This window comes from Ovis aries, chromosome 8 (genome assembly GCF_016772045.2).
Source record: "Ovis aries strain OAR_USU_Benz2616 breed Rambouillet chromosome 8, ARS-UI_Ramb_v3.0, whole genome shotgun sequence".
Lineage (NCBI taxonomy): Eukaryota > Metazoa > Chordata > Mammalia > Artiodactyla > Bovidae > Ovis > Ovis aries.
This window is the reverse complement of record NC_056061.1, coordinates 74,907,457-74,930,468: the sequence shown is the minus strand read 5'-3', so window position 1 is coordinate 74,930,468 and position 23,012 is coordinate 74,907,457. Positions and strand designations below refer to the sequence as shown.

The window sequence follows — 23,012 nt, the reverse complement described above, 5'->3', positions numbered from 1 at the left end:
AGAGTTAATAATTATGGGTCACAGGACTTAGCAAGGCTGGGGAGACACTGCTGATCTCCCACTAGGATGGGTCTGAGAAGCCTGGAGAAAGACCTGGTCCACATGGCGTGAAAGAGAAAGTCCAGAACTTCCAAGGCAGGTGGTAGAGGAGGAGATCCAAGGCTCAGAGAAGTGAATCTGCCAGGGCAGACACGGAATGAAAGGGCAGGAAAGTGTCCAGGCCACCAGGCGCCAAGGGAAAGCCTGATAGAGTCTATGGAGCCCGAGAGGAAAGCATGGATGAGAAGCATCTTCAACAGTTCAAGGTTGACTTTTGTGTAAATCAGGGATAGTGGTAGGAGACCGTGTTCCCATCAGCTTCAGGCAGGAACAGGGTGGAAAATGGGGAAAAATCAGATTGCAGGTGGAGTGTTGTATGTCAGGAGCAAAGTTGGTACAATGGTCAGTGATTAGTGAAAGTTGCTAGTCGTGTCTGACTCTTGTGACCCCCATGGACTATACAATCCATGGAATTCTCCAGGCCAGAATACTTCGGTGAGTAGCCTTTCCCTTCTCCAGAGGATTTTCCCAATTCAGGGATTGAACCCAGGTCTCCTGCATTGCAGGCGGATTCTTTACCAACTGAGCTATCAGGGAAGCTAAAAGTCATTAGAGAGGCCCAGTGCCAGCCAGGGCCTGACTGCCGAGAGCACAATGCTGGCTCAGAGTGCAGGGTGATCCTAGAGACAGAGAGATGGTCAGTAAACCTGGATGCAAATTGCTTTACTGACAGAAAACAAGGAGAGACAAACACAAGACTGGATGATCAGCAGGCTGAAAGCAGCCATCCCTCCCAAACATCCCTACCAAAATTCCCAGGACTGAGCTACTTCTCAGAAGGCATCAGCAGAGAAAGAAGCCCCGTCCCAGTGAGGAGGGCCCTTTCATCACCACAGCAAGTGCAGAAGTCCTTCCATTCTCTCCCGATGAGCCACATGGTTATTTACTGGGGTAAGTCAGTCCAATGCTTTGGCCACCTGATGCGAAGAACTGACTCATTGCAAAAGACCCCGATGCTGGGAAGGCTTGAAGGCCAGAGGAGAAGCTGACGACAGAGGATGAGATGGCTGGATGGCATCACTGACACGATGGACATGAGTTTGAGTAAGCTCTGGGAGTTGGTGATGGACAGGGAAGCCTGGCAGGCTGCAGTCCATGGGGTTGCAAAGAGTCGGACATGACTCAGTGCCTGAAGTGAGCTGGAACCACTCCCACATTCATATGGGACCCAGTGTGTTACTAACATCACGCACAGGACTGTAGCATGATCATGGCCTCCATGCTGTGAGGTGATGCTCTGAGGACCAGGCAAGTAATAGACACCTGTCCCAGGTCCTGCTAACAGTGGTTATCTCTGGGTCCACAGACCCACTCAGTGTCCATTGCACATGTCCTGGACTTCTGACATGAATGGACAGTCTGTGTTGTTAGTAAACTACCATGGGTGAGGGTACCATAGTCGTGAATTCCACATTCATTCTTCTGACCCTGACTCCCCATCCCCGATAGTACGTGTAAACAACATCATCTCCTGGAGGAAATCATGGAAACGAGTACCAACCTACAGTCTCCCTAGGCCCACAGAGCTGTGGTCCCTATCTCATCTCCACTGAATTACCACTGAGGTCCTAGGTTTCCTCTAATGGTACATATGAAACATTTCAGGCTTCGCAGACCCTAGGTCTCTGCTGCAACTGCTGTTCTGGCACAAAAGCAGTCACAATTGATGAATGATGAGTGTGGCTCGACCTGCTTCTTGGGCAGGTGACCTAACAGAACTGGTGACATCATAGCTATCTGTGTTTGGAAAGGAGCTACATGCTGTATGTGGCATTTTACTTGGAGGCTCAGAGCACAGACTCCTAGTGTCCTGAAGAAAGGACACACCACTTGCAGTGAGAAAGCCCATACCATTCAGTGTGGCTCCTGGTATTGTCCTGGGGCCTGGCAGAGATGAGGCCTCTGGTCATGGAATGTCAGAGTTGCCCATCATGATCTGGGTTCACCAACCACTAACCATTAGTTCAGATAGGCCAGCCGTCATTGGATAGAAGTGATTATGTTGCTTGGCATAACCAGGGCCACAGGGAACAAATAAGATGTACCAGCAGGGGACCTAGGCCTGACACCAGAGTTGATACAGGGCCACTGTCCCTGCTCACACCTGTGGCTTCATGTAGTGTCCCCTATGGCTCCTTGAACCAAGGAAGCCAGTCTACAGCAGAGGGGGTGCATTAGCCCCTAACAGCCAGATCCACACTCCTATCACAGTCCCACCACCAGAAGCGACAAGGCAGGACAGGATACGTTTCTGGTTCATAAACAGACAACTGAGGCAGCTCTTGGATGATTCTCTATGGGATGGGTCACTCATTACTGGGGTCAGAAGCCAGGAGAGTGGTCAAGTCTTTTTCTCAGTTGATTTACACATTATATTTGGCTTCTGGTGCCCCACAAACATGGAAGACTCTTTCGCACCAGATACAGATACCAAATTGCCTAAAGATGCCTTGAGATTTACCTTCTTCCGGAGAAAAAAAAATCTGTCAACTCCTACCTTAACCAATAACCATTATAGGCTGCTGCTGTCCCAGTTCCTAGACACTATGAATGTGGGAGCAAAGGGTAGAAGTGGGGATGCCCAGCCTCACCCTCGAGCCCTGTGTCACACTCTGGGAAACCCTGTTCCCGTCCCTCCTAAGTTAGGTCCTGGGGGGCAGGTCAGGGGGTTTTGCTGCATGAGTTATCAGACAGAGGGATGAGATGCCAGTTGAGAGAGGGCATGTCTAGACTCTCTTCAAGAGACAGGAAGCTGTTGGAGGCCCTGGGCTTCTTGGGACCATGGAAAAATGGGTAATAAATGGTCTTGTAACCAAAAGAGCTCTAGGGTGCCTTAGTGGGAAAGACCCGTCCCCCGTGGTCTCTGTCTGCCTCTTGTTTGTAGAAAGTTTTAGTCAGCCAGGCCCCCTGTGAGTCTCAAAATGGTGGTTTCAGAGTTAAGGATTAGAACATGTGAAGATGGAGAAAGGAATACACCTTAGGCTGGGAAACTGGTAACAATGTAGACTGTGACTAGCCACATAGTAGTGTCATGAAATTCCCAGTTCCCTGAAAGATAACAAAGAGCTGACACAAGCCTCAAGTTGTTTCTATAAGAAGCAGTCCCCCAGCACATAAAAACTGCAAGCACACAGACCACCCAGACTGGTTGAAACCATAAGCTTGCTGGTGCTCAAACGTTTGCCTTGTGCCAACCAACCTGACTGTGCTCAAGACGCTGATGCACCCTGCAGCAGCCACCTCTGCCCCTTTTCTAACCTGGAAATTTGGAGGCAGTCTGAGGACATTAGTCACTATTTTCCTGGGGCTCCTGAGCAAACCAACTTGTCCTTTTCAACCACTTGTTACCTTCATAGGTGGTAGGATCTGGGTCATAACCAGCTTCAACTAGTAACAGTCTGAGCTGTCTGGGAGGAGCTTTAACTCTAGGGAGGCGCTGATCAGTGGATAGCATTGAGTGCCTTCCTCATGATGCATATGTAATTAAAAAAAAATTGAATTCTTTAATTTTTTCAAGTGTTTTAAAAAATCCATTTTATACTTAAGCCAGCCTTGAAGATAAGCACAAAATCTGTTTACTTTTTTTTCCCACACAACACAACTCAGGCACCCATTCTGTGCATAGGACTGTTCTGCTGCTACTGCTGCTGCTAAGTCGCTTCAGTCGTGTCCGACTCTGTGCAACCCCATAGACAGCAGCCCACCAGGCTCCCCCGTCCCTGGGATTCTCCAGGCAAGAACACTGGAGTGGGTTGCCATTTCCTTGCCCAATGCATGCTAGTGAAAAGTGAAAGTGAAGTCACTTAGTCGTGTCCGACTCTTTGTGATCCCATGGACTGCAGCCTACCAGCCTCCTACATCCATGGGATTTTCCAAGCAAGAGTACTGGAGTGGGGTGCCATTGCCTTCTCTGATAGGACTGTTCTAGGTGCAGTAAAAGTGATTATTTACTATTGACCTCACCCAGATCCACTTCTGGCACTGAGAAATGCTAGGATCTGCCAAATTTAAGATGTTTCAGTAAATTCTTCTCCTACTTTCACCAAAGTAAATAGGCAGAACTCCTCTGTACTAAAAAAAAAATTAAAAAGGCAACTTTCCATGAAAGAGTAGTTTTTGTTTCTATTGTATTTTTCTCTTTTTTTCCTTCTAGCTTTTAAGTTTTCTTCCTCCAACACTGCTTTTTCCTGTACAAGGCTAGAGCATTTTTTTCATTTTTCTTTTCCTAAGACAAAGTATTTCATCTTATAGACAAATAATTCCCAAGACTAGTGATAAATATTAAAAAAAAAAAAAAAACAGAAAGAAAGAAACTTAAGGGTTTCCCTGGTGGCTCAGCAGGTAATGAATCCACCTGCAATGCAGGAGACCCCAGCTCAATTCCTGGGTCAGAAAGATCCCCTGGAAAAGGGAGAGGCCACACAGTCCAGTATTCTTGAGCTTCCCTGGTGCCTTAGAAGGTAAAGAATCCACCTGCAATGTGGAAGACCTAGGTTCAATCCCTGGGTTGGGAAGATCCCCTAGAGAAGGGAAAGGCTACCCATTCCAGTATTCAACCGTGGAGAACTTCACGCACTGTATAGTTCACGGGGTTGCAAATAGTTGGACACAACTGAGCAACTAAGCCCGGCACATTCAAGGGTGAATCAACTACATTACTTGGATGAAGTAAAAACTAAAAAGCACTTGGCACTAAGCTAGTCCAAGTATTTGTGTTGGAACAATTTTAAAAATTATTTATTTTATAACACTGTTTAAAAATTTCTTGGTCAAAACATTTATACAAACATTTTCAGTTCAACCTAATGAAAGTGATATCTAGAAAATATTCCACATTATTAAGTCTGTCTTAGAAAGTTCAGATGCTATGGCATTCCTAAGGCACAGTGTTCTGGAAGACAATGTGCTTCTGTGGTGCTGGGTGATATATGTGACTGTCTGGCTCCAAGTGGGCCTCAGCAGGCACCTTCCCCCTGATACTGGGGGACTGTGAGAAGACGGTCAGACACAGGCCCCCAGGGCTGCATGGAACCCTGTGAGACACTGGGCCAGCTGCTGGAACTGGGCTTCTCCTCCAAATCTGAGGCCCAGCACAAGCCATTACACAAATGGTTCATCAGGACAGTTGATAGGCTGGGGTATTTGATAACCTTCTTTCATATCTCTAAAGAGTCGACATCCGTGTAGGGTATTTGACCCAGAGCTATGAACTCCTACACTATCACTCTGAAGGCCCACACATCACTAGCACTAGAGAACTAAAAAAAATTATTATATATATATATATATATATACATATATATATATATATATATATACATATATATATATATATATACATATAGGTAGTATTGGGTCTTAGTTGTGGCGCTTGGGATCTTTTTGCAGCATTAAGACTCTTAGTTGCAACATGCTGACTTCTTAGTTGTAGCATGCGGGATCCAGTTCCTCGACCAAGGATCGAACCCAGCCCCTTCACTGGGAGTTTGGACACTTAGCGACTGGATCACCAGGAAAGTCTGGAGACCTCATTCTTAACCAGACATTTATGAGCCATTCATTGATCCCACGTTTTTATTGTCCCCCACACAGTGAGAGTCCATGGGTACAAGATTCTGGAGAGGGGCTATCTGCACTCTTAACTTGAGGCTGTCATCAATGGCAGAGTTCCTAGCAGCCGGGTCTTTGTGGAGGACTTCTCTTCTGACCAGGTAATCCATTCCACAGGCAATCTGACCTTGTGGACCAGGTCCTGTTGAGAAATTGCCTGCGGATTATTGCCTTCTACTAATTTGTGCTGCAGGCTCCCCTGGTGGCTCAGATAGTAAAGAATCTGCCTGCAATTCAGGAGACCCGAGTTTGATCCCTGGGTCGGAAAGATCACCTGGAGAAGGGAATGGCCACCCACCCCATTATTCTTGCCTGAAGAATTCCTCGGACAGAAGAGCTTGGCGGACTACAGGCCATGGGGTGGCAAGAGTTGGACAGGACTGACTGGCTAATACACACACGGACACACAATTTGCAATGCTGTGAAAACTATTTACGATTCTCCCAATTCATGTAAGGCAATATCACCAGGGGTTTTCTCTATCTTCTATACACACAAGGGAAATAGGAGGAAGATTTCTGTGACGAAGATCTCATAGCTTACAATGTTCAGTGAGAATCATTGTCACCTGAATTTCAGAAGCTTAATCTCTGTTTTTACAATCGATTGCTATTCTTTATTTGGATCTTTTTCATTTACATAAATCCCATGGAAAATATGCCCTAAACTACCTTCTTGGACTACATCCTCTCAGTGGATAGAGTTATCCTCTCCTTGGGCATTTCGATATCCTTCACATTAGCTCTGGCCTCCAAAAGAGTGGCACTTCTCAAAACACTCCTCTACCCACCCACAAGGTAGGATAACGGGATGGAAGTACCACTGTTGGGTGTGTCTCCTCTCAGATACTGAGTCATCTGGGACATGGATGAGACCACCTTTGGGAACTACTGGACACTGATGCTGTCTTTGAGTTCAATTCTTGTCATGTTTTGAAGGTGCAAAACAGCTAATATTATTACTACAAGAAATATAACTGCACAGCAAACCCCTGCGCTGATATAAAACACACGGGTAGAAGTAGCTGGAGCTGCATGAACAGGATCATAAATAGTTCTGCTAGTGGCTTTGTCTAAGACCGAAGTTTTTTGTAGCACATTTTCCTTCCTTTCAAATTTCTGAAGAAGGGAAGTTTTTGAAGAATTTACTGTCAAGTTGAGCTGCATTTAGTATCATACCCTCATCATCTACTTTGCAGAAAAGGAAAGCTAGAGCCAATATAGTGCGTGGAAATCCCCCCACCCCGTGCCCCTTGCACGCCCCACCCCCACCAAGCAGAAATGCTGACCCGGGGCAGGTCCAGGAAATTGTCTACTTGGAAACCTGCTTATATTCAACTTGGACTCTGCAGACCAAGTGAAAGGCAGGACATCTGTTTCGCTTGGTTAAAGGATAGAAGTGGTGCCCAACAAGGCCACTTCTCTACTAAAAAAGTTCTGCATCTAGACCAATGGGCCCAGGCACCTGGTCCCTGCTCAGGAAGAGGCTCGCACCGGCCCCGGGGTCGCGGGTGAGGCCCGGGGGCTGGGGGTGGAGCCCGGGGCCAGGGGTGGAGCCCTGCCGCGGAGCCCGGTGGCCGAGGGTGGAGCCCGGGGACCGGGGGTGGAGCCCTGGGGCCGGGGGTGGAGCCCTGGCGCCGGGGGTGGAGCCGTGACGCAAGCCCTGGGGCCGGGGGTGCAGTCAGCAGCTACCACTCCCACAAGAGCACTCAAGAACGGTTAGGCCTTGAGTGAGCCGCCGCCGCCTCCTGGGCACTCGGGTCCGCTCTGCATTTATAACTTGCAGCCGGGAAAGAGCACTAGTCCTTCAAGGGCCGGGAGATGGAGGGACCAGAAGGGTCTCTGTTGCGCAGGTCGGGGCGGGAGGGTGTGCTTTTCGGGGCGGGTCTGGGTCTCTTCTCCACGGGATGGCCGACTGGTCCCAAACGGCCCGGCTCCACGGCTCCCACTTCTAAGGGGCTGTCTGGACCCTTGGAGGGTTTCAACCCTATTTCCTGCCGTGTCCCGGCCCCCTCTTCTCCCAGCGTCACTTCCCAAATTCCCGGCATTACTACTTCATCCAGGTCACCCTTGTTCTGGCCCGGAGAGCAGGCAAGAAGCCGGGAGGAGCCTCTGAGGACTAAATGGGCCAGGGAGGGGAAAGAGGTAGGGGCGGCGGCGCCACCCTGTAAAAAGTTTCGCGAAACCCCAGGAGACCGCCCCCATCCCCTTCCCGGCTCATAACCCCTGCAACCTCCTCGCGTTCCCCCGCCACGCCCCGCGCAGGGTCATGCCCGAACTCACCGCTGGACGTTCCGCTGAACAAGACCATCGAAAGCAAAACGACACTGGTCTTGGAGCCACCCATCTCTCCCTTTGCCACCTGGATCCCAATTTTTTAGGCGTGCGAGGCTGCCAAGCCAGAACCCGCGATCCTCTCCCGCTAGCCCACAGCTGCACCTCCCTCTCCCCCCCCTCCCCCCCGCCCCAGGTTTCCTAGCAGTAACTACTAGGAACCCCCGCTCCGGGGGCTGGGCGGGGCATCCTAACAGCTCACTCCCTCTCTATCCAGGCTTCCCTGTGTACTCGCCCGCCCACTTGCTTACGCGGTGTGCTAACTCTCAATGGTGATAGGAGACCGCCTAGTTCTTGTTGCTGAAGCTGAAATGCCAATACTTTGGCCACCTGATGCGAAGAACTGACTCATTGGAAAAGACCCTGATGCTGGCAAGGATTGAAGTCGGTAGGAGAAGGGGACGACAGAGGATGAGATGATTGGAAGGCATCACCGACTCGATGGACATGAGTTTGAGTAAAATCCGGGAGCTGGTCATGGGCTTGCAGTCCTTGGGGTCGCAAAGAGTCGGACACGACCGAGCCACTGAACTTAAGGCTCTTGTTTCTCACTTTGTCCCTTATCAGTCTTAAGTCTCTTGTTCCTTATCAGATCTGGGGCACTCAAGCCAGTCATCTGAGTTGGAAGGAGACAAGGAACAAAAGAAAATTCTTGTTCGGGCCACTGGGTCGGGTCAGTCAGTGGACAAGCTTGTCCCTAAGTACCTGAATGGTCAGGGCATCAGTCGCAGTGAGGAAATCCCACCAGAGTCGCCATCTGTTACAGAAAGGGGGACTCCTTGCAGGGTCTGAGAGTGGGCTTTTGTGTAACCATTGGGAAATTAATGGTTCCAGGAGACACGCATGCTGACAAGGCAAGAGGCTTTTTTGGGAAGGGGCTACAGGGCAGAGAGCAGCAGGGTAAGGGAACCCAGGAGAACTGCTCTGCCATATGGCTTGTAGTCTCAGGGTCTCTGGTGATGGAGTTAGTTTCTGGGTCATCTCTGGCCAATCATTCTGACTCAGGGTCGTCCCTGGTGTCAGAAATGTGTTCTAGTGAGCTTTATTGATATTTCTGAGAGTTTATTTATATAGTGCTTACTTTCCCTTAACCCAATTAAATCCAGCTCAGTTACAAATTCATTTCCATGTAAAGACAGAACCAGAAACCTCCTTGTTTTACTGCTTTGGTTTTAAAAATGCTGTTTTTTCCCCTCCCTCTGGGGGACCACAGATGGATCAGATGGTTCCTGAGAACCCAGGTGAAAGACTTACATTTTGGAAGGGAGAAATGGAAGCTTCCTTTTTTGTTTGTTTTGTTTTTAAAGCCTTCCAAAATGATTGTGAACAGTGACTGCAGCCATGAAATTAAGAGATGCTTGCTCCTTGGAAGAAAAGCTATGATAAACCTAGACAGCATATTAAAAAGCAGAGACATCACTTTCCCAACAAAAGTCCCTATAGTCAAAGCTATGGTTTTTTCAGTAGTCATGTATGGATGTGAGAGTTGGACCATAAGAAGGCTGAGCACTGAAGAATTGATGTTTTTGAGCGGTGGTGTTGGGCAAGACTCAAGAGTCCCTTGGACAGTAAGGAAATCAAACCAGTCAGTCCTAAAGGAAATCAGTCCTGAATATTCATTGGAAGGACTAATGCTGAAGTTGAAGCTCCAATACTTTGGCCACATGATGTGAAGAGATGACTCATTGGAGAAGACCTGGGAAAGATGCTGGGAAGGATTGAAGGCAGGAGGAGAAGGGGATGACAGGGGACAAGATGGTTGGATGACATCACTGACTCAATGGACATGAGTGTGAGCAAGCTCCAGGAGATGTGAAGGACAAGGAAGCCTGGGTTGCTGCAGTCCATGGGGTTGCAAAGAGTCAGACATGACTGAGTGACTAAAGTGAACTGAACTGATGATGATTCATGTTTGAAGTAATATCATTCATCTGCTCTTACTTCCATAGCCTGGGAACATGTCTTATAATGTTGCCAAATGCCTACATGTTTCTAATATACTCCCAAAGATAAAGGACTTAAAGCTGCTTTATTCAAAAGGAAGGTACTCTATAAACTATATCTCAATAACTTTCTATAAATTATATCTCAATTATAACTGTCTGTAAATTATGTCTCAGTAACTGGTTTACATTAAAGATGGAAAGAGAGAAGACTAATAATAGTGGAACAAAAGAAAAACAATGAAATTGTCCCACCTATGAGCACATCTATTGATCTCTTGTTTGAAAACGTTTTTGAACCCTTCCCCCACGTCCACTGGGACTAAATGACTGCCTGTGTGTGCATGCATGCTAAGTTGCTTCAGTTGTGTCCGACTCTTTGTGACCCCACAGACTGTAGCCCGCCAGGCTCCTCTGTCCATGGAATTCTCAAGGCAAGAATACTGGAGTGGGGTGCTGTTTCCTTCTCCAGAGGATCTTCCCAAGGCAGGAATGGAACCCAGGTCTCCTGCATTGGCAGGCGGATTGTTTTTACCACTGAGCCACCTGGGAAGCCCCTAGGAGCTCTATCACCAAAGTCTTGAAAAGAGTTTTAGGCCTACAGTTTTATATCCAGACAAAGTTTCATTTAAGTGGGAAGGGTGTGTGTATTAGTTTTCTATTTCTGCCATAACACAGACTCAACTGCTCAAATCAAACCCACTATTTTCACACACTTCTTGTCTGCAGGACAGAAGTCCGAGGTGACTCCCTGAGTTTCGCTGCTCTGGTTCTCCCCAGCCTGAAATCAAAGTGTGGACCAGCTGGGCCCTTGGCCTGGGCCCTGAGAGGAATCAGCTTCACACCTCACTAGATCACTAATAGAAGCCATTTCCTTAGAGGTTCTGGACTGGGAAGCCATTAAGACCCAGAACGAGGAGGCGGTGCCCCAGAAGTTTCTTGCTGGTGGTTTCCTCACCCCTGGCTCATTTCTCTCTGTAGGCTCTTCCTCCTTGTAATTTCTCCTGGGGCTTGTTGACATCCTCCAGTCAAGGCAAGGCCAGATAAAATTTTAAAAACTGGCCCCCTAAAAGTACAGTATGGAGGAGAGGTAGCCTACAGAGAAAAGGGTGTGGCAGGAAATGCTGCTGCCCGCAGGCCACCCTACCCCCTCAGAAAGAGGGAGCCCCTGAGTTGGACAGGGCAGGACAAGGCAGTTCCTCCCTGTGGTTCCCTGGACAACCTTGAGAAGACCTGAAATGCTTTAAAAAGCCAGTGAGCAAGTGAATGCATGTACGCGCACAGACACACACACAAACACACCCCTCCCCCTCATTTGATAAATTCATGACACTTCTGCTTTTACCCTTGAACTTGCCAGAGGAAAACCACTAACCAAAGTGAGTTAACGCTCACTTCCCCCAAACATTGGCATGTTACCCTTTTGCCTGAGGACAAACCCCAGTGAAGCCCTCAGTTCCTGAAGTAGGAGGAATGGAAGTACAGTTTCCCAAAGTGGGGCTTGGGCCGTGAGGGTGAGGATGGGCACCCCACTTCTACCCTCTGGTCCCAGATCCGTATAGTTACCTGCTGGGGACACAAACATCACGGTGGTACTTGATTGAAGCAGGACTCTGCAAACCTTTCCCTGCAGGCCGTTTGGTTCAGTCTCTGTCGCAGGGGCCCAGCCCGACCTTTGTAGAACGAAAGCATCGGAAGACAACAGGCAAATCAATGCGGGGGACAGGAGTGCCACTGTCCTAGCTTACCATCCTCAGATCTAGGGTATATGGGGTCCCAGAAATGGGTGCCTCACCTCTAGTGAACCTGCTGAGCGGTTCCTCAGCCTGCCTTTGAAGAGCCCTTGCTATGGTTTTGGGGCACAGTGGATGCGCTAGGAGCGTGGGTGTGCTATGCAGTGCCTTCCTGGTCTAAGGGGCCACAAGAGATGATTCATGAAGCTGAAGGTGTGAGGAGAGGGTGTATCTGATGATCACTGAGACCCCCTGACCTAATGAGTACTGGGTTGAGGAGTGCAGATCACGATGGGCACGCCTGGGTTGCCAGGTTTCTTGATTTCCTATGGTATCCAGCTTTGGATTCTGTGCTCCTCGCCTCCTCTGTGATCCCGCTTCCTCATGAGTGGCCTCCACATGCTTTCCATCTCCCTGCATCTTCCTCTCCCTCCTCAAGCCAGCAAAAGACACCATTTTGACTGGTGATGACAGGGCTGGGTAGGGACAGTCCTTGCTCTGCCAAGCGCAGCCCTACAGAGGGACGCACTTGCTGTCACAGGGATTGGGAAGGGATGCCTGTGGGTCCTTTCCTCCTGACAGGCGAGTGTATTCTCAGTTCTGTCTCCTCTCAACAAAAATTTGAAACGATGGACATTAGAGCCCTCAGCTTGTCATAGCTCTCGGACAGACCATGTTATACCTCTCAGGTTGGAACAGACCATGTTATAGCTATTAGATCAGTGTTACAGCTCCATTATATTTAAAAAAATAGCAGGAAAATACATCCTGGAGGCGTGAGGGCATGCTGACCCAAAGAAGCGAAGAGAAGAGAGAGAGAGGGAATGAGCACACACGTGTGGGGAAGAGAGAGCACCCCGGCCCTTTGGCTCCTCTTTTTATATGTCTCCCCCCACCCCCTCCACCGCTGCCCCGGGGCCTGCCCTATGTAAGTTGGACTAGCCAGGAGTGCTGTTCTGCCTGAGGTCCTCACTCTGGTCCTTGGACCTTCCTTTGTTCGCTTTTCACGGGCTTTTCCCTTCCTTGTCTTTTAGCCACCGCCATTTTGGACTCCTGTTTCCTATTCTAACTACCTAACACTCCCCCCTCAAGAGATGGGAGGCCCAATTTTTTGGGAATAGGGGTGTCAAGGTCTTTCTGGCTACTTCCTGCTGAACTGGGAGAGCGAGGGGTATTGGGCTTACCTCTCTTGTTAGTCTCAGGCCTCAGAGTCCTTACGGTGGTGTCCATGTAAGGGTGAGTGAGATTTTTCATGGTCGGCTGTAGTTTTATATATCTTTGTTGAACTGGTACTGCATGTTGTAGCTTGTTGACCTGGTGGCAGAGACAACACAGGTTAGACAATTGATAATACATGGAACAGTCATAAGCCGTATCAATATGGCATAACAAAGACTAGTAGGGGCTTTAGCCAATTTCAGATTCTGTCGCCAGGATGGCTCAAGTCCCTCCCTGTTCAGGGATCAGAAGACCTATCTCCTGTCTGTTTTGGAGTATAACCCCTGCCAAGATATGTTGGCTCTTTAGAGCTGAGCTGAGAAATCTTATCCCCAGAAACCAGATTTTGGGCGTTCTCATTAGAATGGCACTCCTCTGTAGTCCTGAATAGGTGTCTGAGATCTTCCCAGAGACTCACAGGTATGTTGAGTGTCTTCTGTTTTCATCCACAGCTTGACTCGTGAGTAGTGAACCCAGGAGTCATGTCCTGGTATCTTGACTGCTGTGGGGGTAGAAAGTATTAAAGAGTAGGGGCCCTTCCATATGGGCTGGAGTTGAGCCTTTGGGGACCCATCTTTCCAGACTTTAATTAGGACTTGAGTCCCTGGAGCAGATAGTAGTGACTCCTTAGAATCTTTTGGGTCCTGGTTCACACCCCATAAGTGTGTATCCTGTTGGAATTGCCCAGTGGCCATGGTATAAGACAGGAGGGTCTGAGCCTCTGGATCTAGGAAGAGGTCATGCACTGCACCACGCCAGGCCTCCCCGTCCATCACCAACTCCCAGAGTCCACCCAAACTCATGTCCATTGAGTCAGTGATGCCATCCAACCATCTCATCCTCTGTCGTCCCCTTCTCCTCGCCCCTTCATTCTTTCCCTGCATCAGGGTCTTTTCAAATGAGTCAGCTCTTTGCGTCAGATGGCCAAAGGATTGGAGTTTCAGCTTCAACATCAGTCCTTCCAGTGAACACCCAGGACTGGTCTCCTTTAGGATGGACTGGTTGGATCTCCTTGCAGTCCAAAGGATTCTCAAGAGTCTTCTCCAACACCACAGTTCAAAAGCATCAATTCTTCGGTGCTCAGCTTTCTTTATAGTCCAACTCTCACATCCATACATGACCACTGGAAAAACCATAGCCTTGACTAGATGGACTTTTGTTGGCAAAGTAATGTCTCTGCTTTTTAATATGCTCTCTACATTGGTCATAACTTTCCTTCCAAGGAGTAAGCGTCTTTGAATTTCATGGCTGCAGTCACCATCTGCAGTGATTTTGGAGCAAAAAGAAATAAAGTCAGTGACTGTTTCCAGTGTTTCTCCATCTATTTGCCATGAAGTGATGGGACCAGATGCCATGATCTTAGTTCTCTGATTGTTGAGCTTTAAGCCAACTTTTTCACTCTCCTCTTTCACTTTCATCAACAGGCTCTTTAGTTCTTCTTCACTTTCTGCCATAAGGGTGGTATCACCTGCATATCTGAGGTTATTGATATTTCTCCCATCAATCTTGATTCTCGCTTATGCTTCTTCCAGCACAGTGTTTCTCATGAGGTACTCTGCAGAGAAGTTAAATAGGCAGGGTGACAATATACAGCCTCGACATACTCCTTTTCCTATTTGGAACCAGATTGTTGTTTCATGTCCAGTGCTAACTGTTGCTTCATGACCTGAATATAGGTTTCTCAAGAGGCAGGTCAGATGGTCTGGTATTCCCATCTCTTTCAGAATTTTCCACAGTTTCTTGTGATCCAGACAGCCAAAGGCTTTGGCATAGTCAATAAAGCAGAAATAGATGTTTTTCTGGAACTCTCTTGCTTTTTTGATGATCCAGCAGTGTTGGATCTCTGGCTCCTCTGCCTTTTCTAAAACCACCTTGAACATCTGGAAGTTCACCTTTCACGTATCCAGGGAGAGGATAACTCTAAAAGAAGTACTTTGAGGTGTATTTTTCATGGGGTTTTAGTAGATGCAAAATATCCAAATAAAGAGAAACAGTTAAAGAGCAAGCTTCTGGGTAGAAAACGAACAACTTGCGGGGAGTTTGAGCTGCATTCACTATGTCTGAAATGAACAAGCTGTCGGAGCTCTATGAAGAGAGCAATGACCTGTAGATGAATGTGAGGCCTGGTGAGAGTGACCTTCCGTGTATCAAGGTAGGCGGCGGGAGCCCGGAGCTATCCCAGAACCCCTCCCGCGCGGCCAGGGCCCAGCCACAGCTGGAGGAGGAAGGCCCCACGGAGGAGGAGGCAGCCCAGCCAATGGCCCCAGAGGGGCCTCAGCCCTGGGGAGCAGCCAGGCCAGATCACGCGCCCTGAATTCGAGAGCGAAGGCGAGGGCGAGGAATTCGATGACTGGGAGGACGACTATGACTCTCCGGAAGAGGAGCCGCTCAGCGGTGGGGGCTACAGAGTATCAGTGGTCCTTGAAGAAGCCACCAAGATGTTTCTGAGAACCTCCAGAGCCAGAGAAGCATCTCTGGATGGCGGGTTTCAGATGCATTCTAAGAAGACCCTGTTTGATCAGTTGGCTTTTATCAGAGAGTTTTCGCTTATGGTTGTCAATCGTCTGACTGAAGAACTCGGCTGTTAGGAGATCATTGATAGAGAGTAGTTAAATGCTGTTAAGAGAGGAGGAAGCTGCTTGAGGAGAGACCCAGCATTCCACTGTCTTTGGGGTTCATTCCAAATAGTTCTGTGCCAATGAAAAGCTTGATCTTCCCTCCCACCCCACCTCCCACCCCCTGCCAACTTAAAAAAAAAAAAAAAGCAGAGTAGAAAAAGGTAGTGACTGCACAGTTATGAAAAAAAGAGGAAAATTGTTAAAGCTTGGGCTTCCCTGGTGGCTCAGAGGTTAAAGCGTCTGCCTCCAATGCGGGAGACCTGGGTTCGATCCCTGGGTCGGGAAGATCCTCTGGAGAAGGAAATGGCAACCCACTCCAGTATTCTTGCCTAGAGAATCCCATGGACGGAGGAGCCTGGTAGGTTACAGTCCACGGGGTCGCAAAGAGTCGGACACAACTGAGCAACTTCACCTAATATAGTATCTTAGTACTGTTGAAATCTGTTTTCAAGAATGTCCAGAGACACTTATGGCTTTGACTTTGTTGTTTATTCAGGTTAATTTCCCCTATTGGGGAAGATAATCTTTCATGTTTCACTGTAAGGAATGGCTTTGCAAGAATAAGTTACGACCAAGATAGACTGCCAGTCAAGAGCCCACTGATGATAATTATATGAGAAAAAAATGACTGATTTATCCAGCTTAGGACATAAGATGTCTTTGAGTTATTTGGACTAAAGGGTATTGAGAAAACTTTAAAGATTCAACTTTGTGAGCTATCCAAGCTGTGGTTATCAAAGGCTAAATTTTGCTGTAAAATAAATCTTCCACCCAGTATTCCTCAGGATCTCAAAGGATAATCTAGTCCCCAAAGAGGTATGTGTCATGTGTGCTATATCTTAAAACGTGTTTCCAAGAACAATGGAGATTTTGTCTGTACGTTTATCTTGATCATTTTTAAAGCTACTGTAATCTTTAATTCAAGAAAATTAGTTGCCTTGAACATTTTTAAAAGGCAAAAGTTAAGACATCCTTAATAAAGTTTCAAATTTAGACTGTAAAATGTACATGAAGGTACAAAGAATACAAACTCTTTCAAACATCAGTATATACTAGAGACTTTTCTGTTTCTCTTGCTCTCTTTTTTCATTTAACTTTACAGGCAAAAGACTGGTTGAACTTCATAATGCAAGAACTGTTAAGTGAAAATTGTCCAGTAAAAGGAAAGCCTTACATCTAAAAAAAGACATTATGAACAACGCTTAAAAGTTTTAAATCTTCCCAGAAATCCACCTCAGTATTTGAAGTTTCCCTCTGTCTCCTCCTCTAATTAAGATTGTTTTTGGTTATGCACCAGCATTCAAAATAATAAACATTTCTTGTTCTGTGTTAAAAAAAAAAATCAAGATTCTGAAATTCAGGTGGCAGTGATGCTCACTGAAAGTTGTAAGCTATGAAGGCTTCATCACAGAAATCTCCCTGTTACCCATGTGTGTATAGAAGGAGAAAAACCCATGGTGGATTGCCTTACATGAATTGGGAGAATCTTAAAGTGTTTTTATGGCAGCACAAGTTAGTAGAGGCCAGTAAACCACAGGCAGCACAAGTTAGTAGAGGCCACAGGGAATTTCTTAACAAGACCTGGTCCACAGGTCTGTTGACATTGCCTGTGGGATTAGCTACCTGGTCAGAAGGGAAGTCATCCACAAATACCAGGCTGCTAGGAGCTGTGTCATTGATGACAACTTTGAGTTAAGAGTACAGACAACCCCTCTCCAGAGTCTTGTTCCCCATGGGATCTCACTGTCTGGGGAACAATGAAAACAATGGATCAATGGATGGCCCCTGAAAGTCTAGTTAAAAATGAGTTCTCTGGACTTCCCTGGTGATCCAGTTGCCAAGAGTCCAGCACTCTCAATGCAGGGGCCCAGGTTCAATCCCTAGTTGGGGAACCAGATCCTGCATGCACAACTAAGAAGGCAGCATCCTGCAACTAAGAGATCCGATGTGATCATGACTTTGTGCCAAACGCTCTACATAAACATCTACCCATTTGAGATGGGCAGGTACCTGAAAGGGGTTACCAAATAGCCCAGCCCATCAGCTGTCCTGATGAACCATTTGCTGTGATGGCTTGTGCTGGGCCTTCGATCTGGAGAAGAGGCCCAGTTCCAGGTCTTGTTGAGAAATTATAATGGTTATATATTGTTACATAACAAATTACACTGCAAGCTAAATGGCTTGAATAACAGTAAACAGTGGTTTCTGTTGCTTTGGGACTGGGTTAGCTTGGAGATATTGGTAAGGGGCCACCTGATGGGAAGAACTAACTCATTTGAGAAGACCCTGATGCTGGGAAAGGTTGAGGGCCGGAGGAGAAGGGGGCGACAGAGGATGAGATGGTTGGATGGCATCACCCACTCAGTGGAGATGAGTTTGTGTAAACTCCAGGAACTGGTGATAGACAAGGAGGCTTGGTGTGCTGCGGACCATGGGGTTGCAAAGAGTCAGACATGACTGAGTGACTGAACTGAACTGAATGGATACTATTGTGAGATAGACATTCAGGTCAGAAGTATGAATGTGGAAATTACTACTATGGTAGCCCTTACCCAATGGTATTTTACTAACTACAAAGATTGTCCATTCATGTCAGAAATCCAGGCCATGTGAAATGAGTGTGGTGTGGATCTGTGGACCCAGGGATAAGCACTGCTAGCAGGGCCTGGCACAGCTGTCCACTGACTGCCTGGAGCCCTGAGCCTCACTTCAGAAACAGGGAGGCCATGACGATACTGCAGTCCCTGTGCATAATGCTAGTAACATGCTAGGTCCAACATGAATGTGGAAGTCGTTTCTGTTTCTTCAGGTTCACTTACCTGAGCCCATGGTCATGTGGCTCACTGGGAAAGAAGGAAAGGACTTCTGCACTTACTGTGGTGATCAAAGGGCACTCCTCACTGGAACGTGGCTTCCTTCTCTGGGGATGCATTCTGAAAAGGGGCTCTCCCAGGGTCCAGCCCCAGTGGATCCAGGGAATTCGAAGCGGGGACAGAGTCAGCGTCTAGGAAAGGACTATTTAATTAGAAAAGAGAGATTAGGAAAGAATAGTGTAGTAGGAAAATTAGTGGAGAAAAGAGGCTGAATAACTTCGTTTATGCGGAAAACCAATAAAACTCTGAGACAAGGAGTTTGCACCGTCTACGTAGGCCACTGGTGCCCACTTGAATAGTGGAGGGTGCCCCGCCTTGGGCTCCCTCTGGCGTGGGTATTAGAAGCCAGGGCAAAAAAGTAGACTCGGTGAGCCTGTGCGCTCCAGATGGGAATTCAGCCAGAAATGGAGAAAAAGACAACGCAGGGGAAACCATTCTTTCCAGAAACTGGTCCGTTTTCTTTATTTTCCAGGTCCACTTTTTATACTTTTAGCTGTAAATAGAGATAAATGTGTTCTCAGCATACCTTTGTTCTTACAAGGGTCTTACATTTGTTTTACAATATCTTCTGGTCTGGAGACCGATTAACATTTTATGGCCCCACCTTTCTTTCTATTGATAAAGGTTAATCTATCAGAAAGCTTGTTTCCCCTTAAGATTTATTTAGTCTTAAGATAGTGATAAAGTTGCATTTTTACATAGCAAGGACACAGTGATTTACAACAAAGAAAGAGGAGTACAGTGACCTATAACAAAAGAGAAAATTCATTAACTCAAAAAGTCTAGTATTGCTAACATCAAAACTACTATATTTCTTTTTCTACATTCCAATTATATTGATTAACATACTCCCAGGTGCCTAAGGATATGGAGGCCTGGCAGCAACCATTAACTCAGCAATGAAACCCCTCACCAACATAATTTCTAACTAACTCGCTAATACTAATAATTTTCTAACTTCTCAGAAGAGTCTGTTTTTAGAAAGTTTAAAGCATCTCATTCCTCTCACGGTTGGGAGGCTGTAAACAATCAGATGTGGCCGGATAATCCTGTCAGGCAGGCTAGAGAGCCGTCAGAGGAGTTTTTGGATGGAAACACCCTTGTCATGCCCAGGAGATTTAAACTGGAGTCCTAAGTTAACTCCTTTACAGAGAGAGGTGGTGGGGGATAGCCCCCCATAATGTCAGAAGTATAGGTGAAAGGCATAAGGCAGCAAGGCAGGCAAACTCTGGTATTGGGGGCAGATGCACGAGCAGATCCAGGGAGGCTCCCTTAAGGCCCGATTCGCCTTTGCTTGTCGGGCCCCTTAACCTCATGACCTTTGCCATGGGCGGGATTCCCCAAGCCGGCTCCCGGCAGGGCTCCGTTCTAGAAATGAAATGCTCCTCAGAAGCAGCCCCCACATGCGGTCCATCTCTGGCAGCACACTGGGTTCGATTCTGAAAGTCCTCTTCCATCTAGGCTTTTCCTGCAGAGCCGTCTGGCATATATCCAGAAAGGCTGTGTATTGGCCAATCCTGGGTATGGACCTGGTGGGCAAGGGGAGATATCCATGATGTGCAATTTCTGCCAGCAGGGGACTTCTCCTTCTCCACAAAGAAGGGAGGGGCACTGGCTCTATGGAGTGTTGGGGATGGAGCAGGAGGGACCATGCTTGCTCTGCCAGGCCAGCCCTGCACCTTCACTCTGCTCTCACATAACTGAGGGGAGGAGGCCTATGGGCCTTTTTCTGCCAACCCTGCCCTCACCTGCCTTTTGCCCTCACAGATGCTCACTCTCTTTGCTATAACTTTACCATCGATTCTCAGCCCAGACATGGACAACCATGGTGTGTGGTTCAAGGCCAGGTAGATGGAAAGGTTTCTCTCTCCTATGACTGTGGTCGTGCTAAGATCCAATTCACAAGTCCATTGGGGGAGGAAGTGAAAATGACAAAGGCCTCGGAAACACAGACTGAAACACTCAGAGACGTCGGGGACTTGCTCAGGGAGCAACTGCCTGATGTTACGTCGGAGAACCACAGGGTCAAAGGTGAGTTAGAAAGTCCAAGTGCAGAAGGAGCAGACTGGGGGCTTAAACTCATTCATTGTTTTCAGGTAAAAAATAAAATGGAGGATATTGGTCCTTCCCTAGTAGTCCAGTGGAAGGAGCAGGCCTTGGAGGAGAGAACAGGGCCAGATTAGCTGGGCTCAGGGGAGGTGGACCCAGGTGGGGCAAAGAATCTGTCAAGCCCAGAGGCTGAGCTCTTTACCACGGTGGGGGCAGACCCTCTCACCTTGCAGGGCAGGATGACATGTTGGTGTGAAGACGATGGGCACATCAGTGGATCCTGACAGTTCGGCATCAGTGGACAAATGTGTCTCCTCTTTGATTCGGAGAATGGACACTGGACCGTGGTTCATTCTGGAGGGAGACGGATGAGAGAGAAGTGGGAGAAGGACACCAGCGGGAAAGGAGCGCGCGGAGGTCTAAAAGCAGGGAGGCGGTCCCGGCTCGACGTTCCCCGAACCCCGGGGGACACCCTCTTCCCTCTTGGGGTCTTAAGGCCCCGTGTCCGCTCCCCTCAGGTTAATCCATGAACTCACCGCCTCGCGCCGGGCAGAACCGGAAAGCCACGAGGAGAAGCAGGGCAGCCAAACTAAGAGGCGCTTCGGAGTCAGTGGTCCAGCCCATCACCACGTGGAAAGTGCTTTGATCTGACTTCGCGCGGAAAGTAAAGTGAAAGTGAAATCGATCAGTCGTGTCCGACTCTCGGCGACCCCATGGGCTGTAGACTACCAGGTTGCTCCGTCCCTGGGATTCTCCAGGCAAGAGTACTGGAGTGGGTTGCCATTTCCTTCTCCAGGAGATCTTCCCACTTCGCGCGGTGACCAGATCTATTTATATGAGAGCCCGCCCCGCCCTTCCACTCTCCGCCCCGCCCTCCCGTCCACTCCCGCCATTTCCCCGCCGTGTCACTGCCCCGCCGTGTCACCTCCCCGCCCTCCTCAGGTGACGCCCGGACGGTCCAGGGGAGCCAGGCGGCTCCTTCTCCGGCGTCCGAAGCCTCGCATGGCTCCCCCAGCCGCCCCCCCACCCCCACTCACTCCTTTCTCCTCCCGTCCCTCCCCGTTTCTTTTCTCCTCCGAGTCCTTCTCGCCCCTCAACCTTCCTCCCCATTCCCGCCTGTCTTCCTGCGGTGGTGGTTTACTCGCTCAGTCGTGTCCGACTCTTGCGACCCCGAGGACTGTAGCCCGCCGGGCTGCTCTGACCATGGGGATTCTCCAGGCGAGAGGACTTCAGTGGGTCTCCATGCCCTGCTCCTTGGGATCTTCCTGACCCTGGGATCGAAGCCGAATCTCCTACGTTGCAGGCAGAGGCTTTACCGACTAAGGCAGGAGGGAAGCCCTGCTTTTTTTTTTTTTAAAGACTCCGGATTTCCAGGCCATCCACCACCACCCCTCAACCACCCCCAACCGAAGAATTCTGCGGATCTGTGGAAAGGGCCTGCAGACAGCCCTTAACTGCAGTGTCATAAGCAATATGTTTTCTAGTTGTTTCTGCCCCAGAGTAGTCCTAGGTCTTTTGTGGGCCAAAGTAACTGCTCATTAGAAAGAGTTTGAGGACTGAGGCCAGAACCTGAATTTGCAGGTTCCGCGCGGAGACCGGGATCCAGCGCTGCCACCGGGCGCCCCCTGGCGGTCTCCTCCGGCTGCTCGTTCTACACTGGTAGCCTGTGTGATCCATTTTATTCCCCCTCATAATTTACCTGTATGCAGCATCCAGCCAGCACTGAACATCTCACTTTCACATCTCAGGGCTATCCGCTGATGAAGAGTGAGATGATCCATCACTCTCTGGGACTGACAAGACCTCCTAATTCTTGGGAAGTGGTCTATCTATGACATAGTGATCTATCAATGACATTGAGAGGTCAACGTCTGTGACAGAGGGATCCATCTCTCTGTTATCACGGGGCTCTTGGCTTTTGCTAGCTTCAGGGGTGACTGAGCCCTGACCTCGGAAGGTCGCGCTGACACTTCAGTACGGGCAGTGCTCCATTTCATGTCTTCTCACTGAGTGAGGCTGGCTTCACTATTTGTAGATATGGAAATGGATGCGAGCAGAATATTAAGGAAGTAGCAAGAGCAATCAGGTGGAGTTTCATGTTCTTGGAAGGATGTTCATTGTTGACACTCGTTAAAATCACCTCCCGGTTGATTTCACTCCCATCTGGGGCTACTCTGTGTCTGGGGGTGGCCAGGCCTGTCCAGAGTGGCCCGTCTTCTCCTATGTGGCTGTCCTGACCAGAGCTCTAACGCTGTCCTTTCATCTTTCTCCTGCTCTCCTAATCACTTGCCTCTTCACCAGCCTCCTCCACTGGGGCTATGTGGTCCCCGTGTTGCCTCTTGCCAGAGATTAAACCCAGGGTCCTCTCCCCCAGGTCTATGCATGAGAGTTTTCCCCTGACACATTGATCACCTGAACCCACTAAATTGGTGCCCCACCCAAGCCTGAGTCCTGTCCCCCTCCCAGCCCCCATGTGTCTCTTGTCCCCAAATTGATACACACCAGGCTCTTGGCCTCCTTAATCAGTAGAAATCA

At 48.5% G+C, this 23,012-nt stretch overlaps 2 protein-coding genes, 1 long non-coding RNA gene and 2 pseudogenes across 3 annotated transcripts in view; 2 read left to right on the top strand and 3 right to left on the bottom strand.

Annotated features, from left to right (window-relative positions):
• Positions 1-23,012, bottom strand: part of LOC106991302 (low-density lipoprotein receptor-related protein 11-like) — a 284,456-nt gene that overhangs the window by 3,238 nt on the left and 258,206 nt on the right. The gene's annotated exons all lie outside the window — the stretch shown is intronic.
• LOC114108720 (UL16-binding protein 2-like) overlaps positions 1-23,012 on the top strand; it is a 189,493-nt gene that overhangs the window by 30,293 nt on the left and 136,188 nt on the right. The window lies entirely within an intron of this gene.
• Positions 5,101-6,930, bottom strand: LOC105613971 (tyrosine-protein kinase RYK-like; annotated as a pseudogene).
• On the top strand, positions 14,864-15,751 carry LOC114116083 (EP300-interacting inhibitor of differentiation 1-like; annotated as a pseudogene).
• On the bottom strand, positions 18,872-21,126 carry LOC114116193 (uncharacterized). The gene is made up of 3 exons (XR_003590214.2): positions 21,014-21,126; positions 20,704-20,831; positions 18,872-19,957 (listed from the first exon to the last, which is right to left on the bottom strand). It is a non-coding gene; the product is annotated as an uncharacterized LOC114116193 (long non-coding RNA).